This window comes from Babylonia areolata, chromosome 1 (genome assembly GCF_041734735.1).
Source record: "Babylonia areolata isolate BAREFJ2019XMU chromosome 1, ASM4173473v1, whole genome shotgun sequence".
Lineage (NCBI taxonomy): Eukaryota > Metazoa > Mollusca > Gastropoda > Neogastropoda > Buccinidae > Babylonia > Babylonia areolata.
In genome coordinates, this window is record NC_134876.1 from 44,710,684 (window position 1) to 44,724,295 (window position 13,612).

General features: G+C 43.2%; 1 protein-coding gene across 2 annotated transcripts in view; it reads left to right on the top strand.

Annotated features, from left to right (window-relative positions):
• LOC143283308 (uncharacterized) overlaps positions 1 to 13,612 on the top strand; it is a 53,871-nt gene that overhangs the window by 16,323 nt on the left and 23,936 nt on the right. The window lies entirely within an intron of this gene.

Genomic DNA, 13,612 nt, shown 5'->3' on the forward strand with positions numbered 1-13,612 from the left:
TTCCTTGGAAAGCTTGTTTGGAACGCTGAATATGCACAGCGATACTATGAAAATAGGGAGACATTGGAAACAAAAGAAACGTTTGCGCCATACAGTTGATTATTAGACCTTGGTATTATAACGCGTTCGATGTCTTCAGTAACTATATGAAGCAACAAACGGAATGTATGAAAAATGGATCATGTACAATTCCGAAAAAACATCAGTGGTTTGCATTTGTTCATGAATAAGAACTACCAAATGATATGTCAGAAAACGGTTGATGACTTTTTTTTTAATCGAGGCAAAAAGAGCAAAAGCGAATTTTGTAAAGTCAGGAGAGAATATGGGCATAACAGAAAAATAAAACAATAAAGTGTAACTTCAGTCAGGATTATCATCTTAGTAAATAATCAGAAGTAATGATGAGAAATGTCACAGATAAAATGAAGTATCCCCATGAAATAGCTATGGAAGACTGGTTTTACCATTAAAGAGAGTTCTGATACAAGATTTCCGCTAATAATGGCAGTCACAGTTTTTATCATTTTACAAAATGAAAATGATGCTTATTGTGTTGTCTACAAACTTAGTTATTGTTCTGTTTTAAATCGACCTACACACATAAAGGAAGTACATATTTCTGAAAGAAAATTAAACAGTGGTAAAACAGCCGTGTTTTGGCGAATTCATTCTTAATGTTGTGGTTTTTTTGTTTGTTTGTTTGTTTTGGGTTCTTTTTTTTAAAGTTAAAAACAAACAAACAAACAAAAACTAATGTTTTGTTTGAAATGGAGCTAAGTTTTATGAACCAGTCACACTCGAAGGTAAGGCGCTGAAAGAAGTGGAATCATTCACTTATCTTGGAAGCGCCTTCTTCTTCCGCTCAACGACCAACATCAGTATGCTGATGAAAATAGTCGTGTTGTGGGAGGTTGCTGCTGGGCGCAATTTAGCTGGGTTACCGAGGAATGTGCTGTTAACTGATAGGGGAGATGGGGCGCAGTCCACTGGTGTGTTCGCATCTCCAGCGCGGCACAGATGCAGATGTCAAATGAAGGATGCAAGGCCAGAGCAGTTTTTATACAACTCAAGAACATCTGTGGCTCTAGAATACTGTCAGAAAGAACTTAAATTCGTCTTTTCAGTCCAACAGTGATTGCTGCCGTATAGCGCTGAGACATGGATGGTGACAAAGACAACCCTCAACATAGTGCAGGTGTTCATCGACAGCTGTGTGAGAAGAATCCTCTGCATCCACTAGCCAGACAAGACCAGCAACATCAACCAATGGCAGAGGACAAAACTGCCAGCTGAAAGCGAAATTGGAAGGATGTGGCACACGATACGAAAACCATGCCAAGTCGACCAGACAGGCCCTGACATGGAATCCCAAGTGAGGGGTGAAAGGCCTATGTTCTTGAAGAATTTGCTTTATGGTCATTTTGAACTGATTCAGAACGAGAGAAGTTGGAAGTATGTCACATTCTTTAAATGACCACAAAGGCATTCTTCTGAACCGACCATAATGATGAAAGAGGGACGAACGCATCACGCATTGACTGTGCATTGGTTTTGTGTCCACGTGCATGTACAGGTTTTGTTGAGCGTTTCGGGAAGGAAGAAGACAACGTTGTTGATAATTCAGGGGGTGGGGTGGGGGGGGGGGGACAGATCTCCCTCATACAAACACACACACACACACACACACACACACAGCTCACTGCGATAAAGAAAGCGTTGTCCCACTCACTATCTCATCAGATCGCAATGGCACACAAGTCTCTCACTCGGTCTCTCACTCTCTCACTACGGGCAGCCATCACCAACACGACAACCATGAGAAAAGAAAGGCACGACGACAAGGTTCGTGTAGGTGACGGTGGGGGGTGGGGACGAATGGCGGGATAGAAATGACAGAAAGGAGGGGTGGGTTGGGGGGTTAGGAAAGGAAAGGGAAAAAGTTGCCGTCTGCACAAGCCAATTTGTGCCAGAGACACGGCGCCTCCCTCGCCCCCAGCCCCCCACCTAGCCCCATCGCTCACTGCCTCCCTGCTGCTTCTCCTTCTCCAATACCATCATCACCACCACCACCACCTCCATTGCCATCAACCCCCACTTCCATACTGGCAACCATTGAGTACAGCTGCCCTCATTGTTGCAGAGATGTGTGCGAAGTGTGTTCACACACACACACACACACACACACACACACACACACACACATATATATATATATATATATATATATATATATATATATTGGTTGTTTTTTGTTTTGTTTTGTTTTTGTTGTTGTTTTTAGCCCGTGGATTCTTTTCGGTACTGAGAATTACCAGAACAACATTGCATAGTGAACACGTGACGAGATGGTCCCCAATCGTCGATGTAGTACGAGTCTTCAATCTCCGATGTAGTACGAGTCTTTGTGTCTATTGTGCGTGTTTGCTGGAAGGGCAAGGAGGAAATACAAGTGGGTTGGGGGGTGGGGGTTGTATCAAAGCTCGCCGACAATTATACTGTTAGCGTGCTTGCGCGCGCATGATCATGTGTCAGTGTGTGCGTGCGTGTGCGCGTGTCGATGGTGTGTGTGTGAGAGAGAGGGAGATAGAGAAAGACATGGGGGAGCAGTTCGTTGCGAACATAAGAGCAGAACGTGTGAGGATGTTTTAAAGTTTGAACTTTTCACATAAAGAGGGGATCGAGGGAAAGAGATGTTTGTATTATCTTTCTTCAAGAAGCGTGGGGAAAGGATCATGGGAGAGAGAGAGAGACTGAGACAGATCGAGAGATGGATTCAAGTGTGTGTGATCATCACGTGGGCTGGAAGGGTGCGGGCGTGGGGAGGTGTGGAGGAGGAACGCGGGTGTTAGGCAGGGCTGTGTGAAAAGGGGGGTTGGGTGAGGGGGATGTCTGACGTCAGCAGACTGAGTGCTTCAACAATAGTAACGAGGAACGCAATGAGCCGAGGGGGCGTGGGGAGGGGAAGGAGGCGGAGAATGGGGGGGGGGGGGGGGGGGGGGGGGGGGTCACGCCTAAATGTGGTAGATAATCCGCCGTCTTTTTCTCTTAAAAAACAACAACTCTTGTTTATGTCTCTGTCTGGTTTTTTACTTGTTTTATTATCACCCAGAGATATGTTTGCGTTTTCTCTCTTGCGAATGACCTGAAAATTTGCTTTTTATTATCCCAAACGTTCAGGCCATATTCAGGAATCAGTTAGAAAGAGGAGGAATCAAGACGAAATACGTCATCAAAGACGAATTGCTCAATTTTTTTTTTCATGAACGCATGCTGGAACGAATCTCTCTCTCTCTCCTCTCTTGATTGGGAGTATTTTCAGCTGTTTCCTGTGTTATTTTGAATGCCTGTGTGTGTACTGTGGCGTGTAATGCGTGCATTCGTGTACGCGCGTGCGCGCGCGCATGTGTGTGTGTGTGTGTGTGTGCTTGTCTGTTGCTGTTGTTGATGTTAGGACTCGCGTCCCGCCACATTACAATGTATAGCACACCATTATGATACCTTTCGCACAAAGCCACCTATTTATACATGGTCACGTCAAGGACTGGCGGTCTATGATCCCACTGCAGCACGGTGAGGTGTATGTATACCTCAGTGCTACAGCATCGTCTTACACTTCTCAAGGACTCCCACAGTGCATGGGAAGAAGGGGGAGGGGGTGTCAGAGGAAAATAGAAAGAAAGAAACAGAAGCGGTTGAGTCGACGGTTTGCGTGCTTCATGATCTGTTGGTCTATGTGTTTGACTCTGTTTGTCTGTCTGTCTGTCTGTCTCTCTCTCTTATTCCTCCTCATCTTTTTTTCTTTATCTTTCTACCTGTCATTCTGCCCCCCCCCCCACCCCCCCTCCCCAGCCCCCTTTCTCCACCTCTCTCAGTCTCAGACTTCCTCTTTTTTCTGCTGGTCTCTCTCGCGTCCTTTCTCGCTCACAGACACAGGCTCTCTCTCTCTCTCTCTCTCTCTCTCTCTCTCTCTCTCCATTCCCTTTTATCTCTGTGTCTCTCTCCCAGTCTCAGTCTATCTTTTTTCTGCTTGTCTTTCTCGCCCTCTCCCTCATAGACACAGACTCTCTCTCTCTCTCTCTCTCTCTCTCTCTCTCTCTCTCTCCCTCCCTCCATCCCTCCCCCCTCCTTTTGTTTTGTCCATCTCGCCCCTTCTTTGTTACCCCCCTCTCTCCCTTCTCTTTGATCTTTTCTGTGCATTGCGTCACGTGCTTGCCATTTGCCGGAATCGCCTTGCACCCATTCTGCCATGATTATGATTGCTTCTTTTGTCTGTCTCTCTCTTTGTGATGTCTGCCGATGCTACGAACGGCAGACAACACAGCAAATATGTGTTCTACAGGATTGGCTAGGGTACCTGACAAATGTCTGGAATCTGTCTGGTCATTGTTTCGGAACCTGTGATACTCAACGAATGAGCAGTCAACTTGTCTTCATCTGCCTCTGCCTACGACTCATTATTTCTGAGGACTTGATTTTTTACCCTCAGCCGCGATGACGCACAAAAACAACAAACAAACAAACACCTGATTGATCTGCACCAGATGTCCTTCAACATTACCCAGCGAGGAACTGATCGTCTCATGGCAGGGATCCTGAAGTTGCAACAAACGTAGCCCTATTTTTAAGGGCCATACAGTGTGTAAATGAGCGACCAAGAGCGATAGCGATGAATCACCAAACACTTAGACCATGCTGTTTGGATCCCAGACGTAGGCGGTTTCGCCCTTCGCAAATAAACCTACCGTCCGAGAGACACTCCCCACTGGATGTGTATGAAAAGTGACACTCCCTTGACGACTACCTGCATGTTGATGCTGTAAGCTAGTACCTCTACTTGCTGAATAGAAAACGACCCATTAAGACAGTAATGAGAGCTACGGTTAGGTGAGAAAGAATTTTTTTAAAGGGGTGGGGAGGGGGTCGGGGGGGTAAGATAGAAAGGGAGTATCAAAAAAAAATCTAAAGAGAGAGGAGACAAACCTTACACATTTGCAACGAGAGACTACTGTGTAGCATGACAACACTGGAGAGTTGATATCACTCGACACTCAAGATTTTCGTCAACATGAACACAAACCGTAAAATACAAAAAACAAAACAAAATACAGAACATCCGAAACTTCTCTTCTTGTATAGATAAACCTGCATAAACAAAAACATGTTTTATGACATCATCAAAAAAAAAAAGTGTAGCCAGATCGTGAGTCAGTATTGACGACAGCATACAAGTTCCTCGAGGAACTGTGCAAAAGCAAACAGTCAACACAATGATTTGGGATGCAGAGAGAAGAGGAATGGGGGGTGAATACGCGCGCATTGAGAAAAGAAACAGCTGTGAAGGAAAGAAAACAGGATAAGTTTTAAAGGGGGGGGGGGGGGGGGGGGGAAGCACTGGTCGAATTTACACGCTGCAGTCAAGAACTGTGCATGTATAGTCCCCCAATGGACTCCGTGTCGTTTATCCGTCTAACGGCGTCTTCACACAATGTAATGACTTTTCTCTCCGGGCTCGGTTTCGATAATGACTTTCAGGGCGATTTACACCTGCCCCATCCCCACTTCCACTGCCTTCCCCGCCCCCGTTTCTCTCTTCGCAAAAGATAGCTCTCACACAAGCACAGACACATGCGTGCGCATGCGAACTCGCATGCAAAATCACACATAAATACACACATACACACACGCGCGCACGTTCGCAGGCAAGCAAACGCGCACACACACACACACGCGCGCACGCACCCCCCCCCCCCCCCACACACACACACACACACACGCATGCGCGCGCGCACACACACACACACACAGAGGGAAAGAGTTGATTCCGAAGGGAGGGAGAGAGGCACACGCAAATGGGCCTTGAGCCAGGCTTTTCTCGTGTAGAACAAGGAAAAATCATTAAACACAATTGTCCATCGATCCAACCCACGCTTTGTTCTGGGAAAGAGGAAGAGAGGGAAACGGGGTGACGGAGTGAGGAAGGATTCGAGAGGGACGGGGGAGGGGGGCATTAGAGGTAGGGCTTCCAGGGAGAAGATGAACGGTTGAACGTGGACAGTGACGTTTGGCCGAACTTACAGGTGAAATGGTGGTTAAACTGATAATGGCATCCACCAGCACAGCAGTTTAGTTGTTACCAGTCGTGTTGTTTGTTTCCACTGCTAAACTGGTAGCCACGCATGTGTGTTTGTGTGCGTGTGAGTGCGTGCGCTCATGTGTTTGCATGTGTGTCTCGGAGTTGGAGAGCCAGGCACGCGCGAGTGGGAGAGAGTGAAAGGCATGTCAGTGGGTGGCAGGAAGCGAAGGGTTGCGGTTGCGTGAGGTGAAAGAGATGTGAGGTCCACGCTTTCTCGCAATTACAAGAAAGCAGTTCCGTTGTCATCGGTGTGGGGTTCTTGTCTTTTACACTCACAAATCTTAGAGAAGAGGAGTTTTTTGAGAGATTAGAAGAAAAAAAAGAAGAAGGAAAAGATGGTGACAATGACAACTATAATAATGATTATAACATTAGCGAAGACGTTGCCGGTGATGACACTGACTCTTTAGAAATACAGTTTATGCACATCACATGCGAATGATCATTGCAGTGCTTGAACTTCAGTTTCAGCTTGAGAATTACAGAAAATAACATAGTTACGGAAATGTGTATGACGCATTCAGATTTTTTTTTTCACGCTTGTTCATCTGCTTATGTTAACATCAGTTTGCATGCAACGTCTCTTTGACATTAGCTTCTCGGTTTAGAGAACACTCCGGACACGGACACGAAAAGAAGAAGAAAAAAGAACGGAGGCCAAGAAGTAAACACACACACACCCACACCCACACCCACACACACACACACACACACACACACACACACACGCACGCACGCACGCGCGCACATACACACACGCACACGCGCGCGCGCACACACACACACACACACACACACACACACGAAAACAAAAACAGAAAATCACGCAAGAAACGATCCATACTAGATAATAAAAAAAAAATGTTAATGTTAGGACTAAGTCAGACTCAATGCACATTAGGACTGGCCACTAGCCAAATTCTGTTCAAAGCGTCTGAGAAAACAAGCTTGACAGAAAAAAACAACAAAAACCAAAGACGATACCCAAAAGCTGTTCAATACATAGAACCAAGTTAAGATAATTGTAAATGGACAAATCAATAAATCAATGAGTCAGTCAATCGAAGTCGATAATTGATAGGTGTTTGGAAAGTTTCTGATTGCGGTATGATTTGTGCAAATCATCCAGTCAATCGAAGTCGATAGTTAATAGGCGTCAGGAGAGTTTCTGATGGCGGTTTATTTTCTTCTTTTTTTTTTTTCTTTTTTTTTTCTTTTTCTTTTTAATGAACCAGTTCAGGCATGTTTTTCATAATGGCTTCCAACAAAAGGATTGAATGAGGCTAGTAGAATCAGTCACCACATGACGTCACTACTTGATCCGAAGGTAGAGCTGGTATGCCTGTTTGTCCTTGGGACAACATGGGACTGCACCCCGAAGGGCAACTCGCCCTGAATGCGAAGTGCAAGAAAGCATGGCATTGCGTGGAAGGGTGGGGGTTAGTTTAAGCGTGTTCGTTTTCCTTGATTTTGTGTGTGTGTGTGTGTGTTAAAAAGATTGGTGCATTTATATAAAAGTGGATTTGTTAGTTACGGTATACTTTTGAGTGTTTTAGTACTCATTTATATAAAAGTGGATTTGTTAGTTAAGGTATACTTTTGAGTGTTTTAGTACTTCACTTGCTAGATGTTGTATGATTGGATGAGTTTATAGAAGGAATGCAAACACATTTGCTCAAATATATGTTTTTTCGTATTGTGCTCGCAATATAATAGTTTTTAATGTTCAGTTTGGAGTATGATTTGGGACAATGTTCCTTAATTTCCTTGTTCCTTGTTTTAATTTCCTTGTTCTTTGTTTCTCGATCATGCTCCATGTGGGGATGGTTCACTACCATTGCCGAGACGAGTCCTCAGTGTACGTAATTCGAGTTGTTTGGCATCACGTCTGCCCACCCCCCCTTTAAAAAAAAAAATAATTATATTTCATTTTATTTATCTTTTTTTTTTTTATTTTTTTTTTTTCATCAAAGCGTTTTTGAAAGATCATTCTTTCATAAAGGACTGATTGCCAGCTCTTGTTTTCCTCGCCTTTTATGTTGTTCCTTATCAAAAAGAAAATTTGTTGGATACAGACAGTGTGTTTTGACATCGCCATGTGTTACAAACTAATCCGTTTTCGCCGGACTTCGAGTCCGTTTGACTCACTGTTATAAAACTGGACTTGTTGATACACAAGCAGGTAACCATGACTTTGACCAAAGGTGAAAGTCGAACTGAAGTCAGTATTTGTAGTTTTCTACAATGCTTTGTAATGAACCTCTCAGCAGTAAGCCAAGTCTTGTTTGTTGAATACCACAATGTCAGGCACAAAAAACTTTGGAACCTTTTTCTGTGGCATTACATAAAGAGGTGTGTTTGCCTGGTTTTTTTCCCCAGCAAATTGTAGTCGTTCCATTTTATGTTCATGATGAACTAAGTTAATTACCTTTGAACAGATTATAAAAAAAATCCTCTCTCTCTCTCTCTCTCTCTCTCTCTCTCTCTCTCTCTCTATATATATATATATATATATATATATATTGGTGTGTGTGCGTGCGTGCGCGCGCGCGCGTGTGTGTGTGTGTGATTATATGTATATATATCAATATGTTGAGTTGTTTTTTCACATATCAGTTTTTTACTTCTTTTCTTTTCTTTTTTTTTTAACACGTGTTCAGCACGAAATGGCCTGTGCGGTCTACTGGACTGTTGATATACATTGAATTGCGCCACCGGTGCATCTGGCCAGCAAGTGAAACTGTCTACCATCTGAGTTTCACAGCATTTTCCACACACACACACACACACACACACACACACACACACACACACGATGTAAAAAAGCAGTTGCTTATTCAATTTACCATCATGAAATAAAATCTTGACTTGACTTCACACACACACACACACACACACACACACACACACACACACACACACACACACACATGTAAAAGAATGACTGTAAAAGTTGCCTAAGAGAATATGGAGATTATCAATCGATACTAATATTTCGAATCGTACGGTTCATTCTAACTGGGTTGAGCTATTTGTAGCAACATTGATTGAGTAAGGACAAGTTCATCCCTTGGACTTCCGCAATCATTATATCGATTATTCTGCCACACTGTGGAAACTTGCTGAAGGGAGAGAAAGTAAGATTCCTATCAACTGCAGAAAAAAAACTGTATGTGGTAAGCTATCCTGCAGTGGGTTGAGAAGGTTACCACGATCGCTTTTCATCCAGGTGGAATGAGCAAAAGCTGACCCAACGTGCACTGAAATCTGAGCTGCCGCTCTTTTCCCTCGTTCTTTCTGTTTTTTCCGCATTGAAAACTATTTTTACATACTGTTTCATGAACTGTTTGCTATACACTGTAGTCACACCGGCTCACACCACAACCCCATCTGCCGCCTACTCCACACCCCAACACCCCCCCAACCCCACCCTTTTTTTCCGGAATTCATTTCTGTATGCGTACTTCTTCTTCTTCTTCTTCTTCTTTTCTTTCTTTTTTTATTTTTTATTTTTTATTTTTATTTTTATTTTTATTTTTTATACGGAACATATTGAAGACATGTTGGGAAGATAAAAGAATACGGTTACGCATACGCGCGTCTCTGTGTTCATGCGTGCATCCTTTCTTTTTCAGTTTTCTATGAAGGAAATAAAAGGATGGTAATATATCACACATTTCATCTGCAACCATTTTCATTCTGTGCTCAGTAAGATTTGCCCAAGCGATTAACATTTTCACATCTTTTTTGACAACCATTTTCTCTACTGAGGTAAGATTTCGTTTGCACTGCTTATTAACACGGCCAACCATCTTTTCCCCGCCGAGATAGGATTTTGTTCCTACAGTTCATTGGCAATGCCGATGCTGGTGAACAGATTGGTTGGAGATACCGAATACTTACCAGTTTTAGCTACAAGAAGGTCTATATCCTTAGCAAATGACTGCTCCAGGTAGGTCTGCTCAGTGGCAGATCGGGAGGAAATAGCGATGATAGGGTGAAGCACATCTTGCAGAATCAATCAAAACATTTTCACAGCTTTGGGCGTCAGAGAACTTTCAAGGGAAGAAAAGAGGAAGCCCGAAAATATATTTAGTGTCTCGGTTTCGTGAAAGATCTGGAGCCTGTGAGATTCACCTTTGAGAGAAATTCACAAGTGTAAGATGATATTACTTCTGCTGCTTTCTGCCCACCAGCTGCCCTCGGTGAAAGCCTTTTCCATGGTGTTCCACCAGACATTTTGTGTCAGAGCTTTAGGGAAGCAAATGCTTTTCGTTCGATCTAATTATGACTGCAGTTACTCTACTCAGAGATAATACGACACGCATGACGAGTGGGTTCTACAAAAAATTCAGAGGAATGTTGAGGATGGGTTGTTTTTTTTGGGGTTTTTTTTTAGTATGCTCATGCTTTTCTTTAGCATTCCATTTTTAGCTCTTTTTTATTTCTTTATTTTTTTTTTATTGTTTTTTGTTGTTGTTTGGGAGTGGGGGTGGGGGGGTTGCATGTCGGATCAAGCAAAGAACCAATTGGTGTGTGACAGATGAATTTCAGATTTTCTGACTTACACATGAAAAGTATGTGAAAACATTTTTAATAGAAAAGTAAACGAGCCGTGGGTGTTATTCACATGAAGGAAAAGAATCTAGAATCTCGGGAAGTAAAAAGTATGAGAGAATCAGTTTAAAATGAGAACTGGGAAAGGAAATTGGAGTGACCTTAATCAGGAAATAGAACACAGAGGGGCGACGAGCGACAACACTGCAAGAAAGAATTGAGTCAGTTGTTTGTGCGCTCGCCCACACACTTTGTTTTTGTGTGTAGCAATAAGAAAAAAGTGGGATGTTTGCGCGCGAGCACACACACACACACACACACACACACACACACACACACACACACACACACACACATGCTGACCCCACCATCTGTCACCTGCCTGTCTAATGAGGCCAACCTTAAATATTACATATCGTAGTGGGGATATGATCGACCACATCCCAAAAGTATCAGTGTACACAGTAGATGGAAAAAATCCAAAGTAAAATTTATATTTGTTACTCCTTCACAAAATGATTTGACAGGCATGTTTCATTTCAAGACGTAATATGATTTCCAACAGTCATTTTCTTATGAGAAATCTTGCGCATCTTACGAGGGAATGTATAAATGTATGTAGATAGTTTTTCGCCATTTCTCGTCATGCAATACCTACTAAATATATATCGCGTAAGTTGAATGAATTCTTTTCAGTCAGGAACGGATTTAGTTTTCAGTTGTGGGGATTGTACTTTGTAATGAGGCGTTAGGTCACCACTGTTAGACTTGTTTTCTGCTGTTCAGGCTTTGACAGCTTCGTTTTCCCCTCAGTCCCATCTAATGGTTGAGCTCCAGTGGAGTACTTCAGTGTAATAATTATGTAATCAAAGTGTGATGATATAATTCTGATTCTGTCCAGTAACGTATCATTCGCTTTCTTGAGCCTGTTGCGATATTTCACTCGAAGCTGTGAGCACTGGTTTAAATGTAACGGCTGTGTGCCTCTCAGCGTTCAGTTCAACTGATGCTGCGTGTTCTTTCTTTAAAGAAAGAGCAACAAACAAACAATGATATTTCAATATTATTATGGATAGTGGTTGTGAATAGTGGATGATAATGATGGTGGCGATTGTGCATTTTTTTCGGAATTGTTTGAATCTGCAGATTTCGCCTCTGTTCAGTTAAAATGATTCTGGCGTATATGATTATTTTGCAGACGTTTATGTGTATGGAACTGTTGCTGTCACTGTTACTGTTGCTGCTGTTGTAACTGCTGCTACTATTTTTTATTACTGCTACTGCTGCTGCTGTTGCTACAACTACTACTACTGCTACTGTGTACATAATAATGTTTGTGCATTTTCAGTGCTTATTGGAACTGACCACATCGATTGGTGCATGAACGCTTGTCCCTAAATGAGCGTAGCCGGTTTGGCAATGGCCTCAGTCAGTCCGTTATTACTTATTGGCCATCGTGACTCCGCGCTGCAGAAACGTGTGCGTGGGTGTCTTACTGGCGTGTTAATAGTTAAACGGGTGACCTGTGTCAGTCTGACAGTTATTACTTTGCTTTGCGTTGTTGCCCATTCGAGTCCTCAGTGATTGCACTCGTTTCCCCGGGACTATGGACCATGTTCATGGGTGGACCTTCAGCGGACTGGTTGACAGCTTGTGTGTGTTAGTGGGAAATGTAAAGCTGATGAAAGAAATGTGAAACAACGGAAGTGTGTGTGTGTGTGTGTGTGTGTGTTAGCGCACGAGCATGCTGTGATCATAGCGAGAGAGAGAAAGAGGCTGGCTACAGTTACATCATTCTGTCGTGTTGATCTGGTCAATCGTCGCGATCGAGTTACATACACTGGGAATAATCGATGGTTGCAGTGTTGCGAAATTAAGTGCTGGGTAATCGACCATATTTATATCAGTGACAGCACCGACGTTTGTCTGCGGAATATAATTGAATTATCAATAAAAACTCTATATATAAACTGTTTGTCAAGTGTTTGATTACTTCCTTTTTAGAAGCCACACACGATCGTTTGGCGTTCCCAGGTGAAAGAAAATGTTTCCTCCTGAAAGAAGATTACAGCCTTTTCTTTTTATGTTTTCCATCCCCTCCCCCTACACACACACACACACACACACACACACACACACACGTTATGTTTGAGAGGAAGTTTTGATTTCAATTTTTTTTTCTGTGTGACGAGGTGAGATCTATTCATGGGAAATTACTCTAATTATTTCTATTATCATTGTTTTTGGTGGTGGTGCTACTGCTACGTTTATGTTGCCGTTCCATTGATTATGCAGCTAACAGGTTATGTGATACTTCAGTCAAAACGCTGCATTGTTGCAAATGATAGGTATCCGTTTCAGTCACATCAAAAACTCACACATGTCTGTATGCTGTTGCCTTTTTCCCCCCCGAATGTTTGCCACGGTAGTTATATTTAAACTTTTTTTTCAGTCTGCATTGTAGTGACCTGCCACGCAAGCACATTCCACTGATGCCCGCACACTTCGGAGTGAGGGTGTGGAGGTGGGAAGAGAGGCGAAGGAGTGAGAGTGTTAAAATATTAACCGCATAACCTCGATCAGCGACTTGCCTTATCATTCTGTAATTCACACGCGCACACTCTCCAAACCCTAGGCCACATATGTACGTGATGCATGTATATATATTGATCTGCCTGCCAATGTAAGTCTGGCTTGTTTAATTGTTCATTGGATAACACAATTATGGCGATCGTTGTTCGGCTGTAGTGGATGGGGGAGGGAAGGGGGCACCAGGTTTTAATGGCCTGTAGCAGGGATCATCGCAACCGGCAATGAATAATTCGCATACTTCAGTGTGGGTTTTTCAGTTACGATGTTATACACCCCCACCCGTACACCCCCAGACCCCAGACGCGCGTGCACGCATGTGTATGCTCC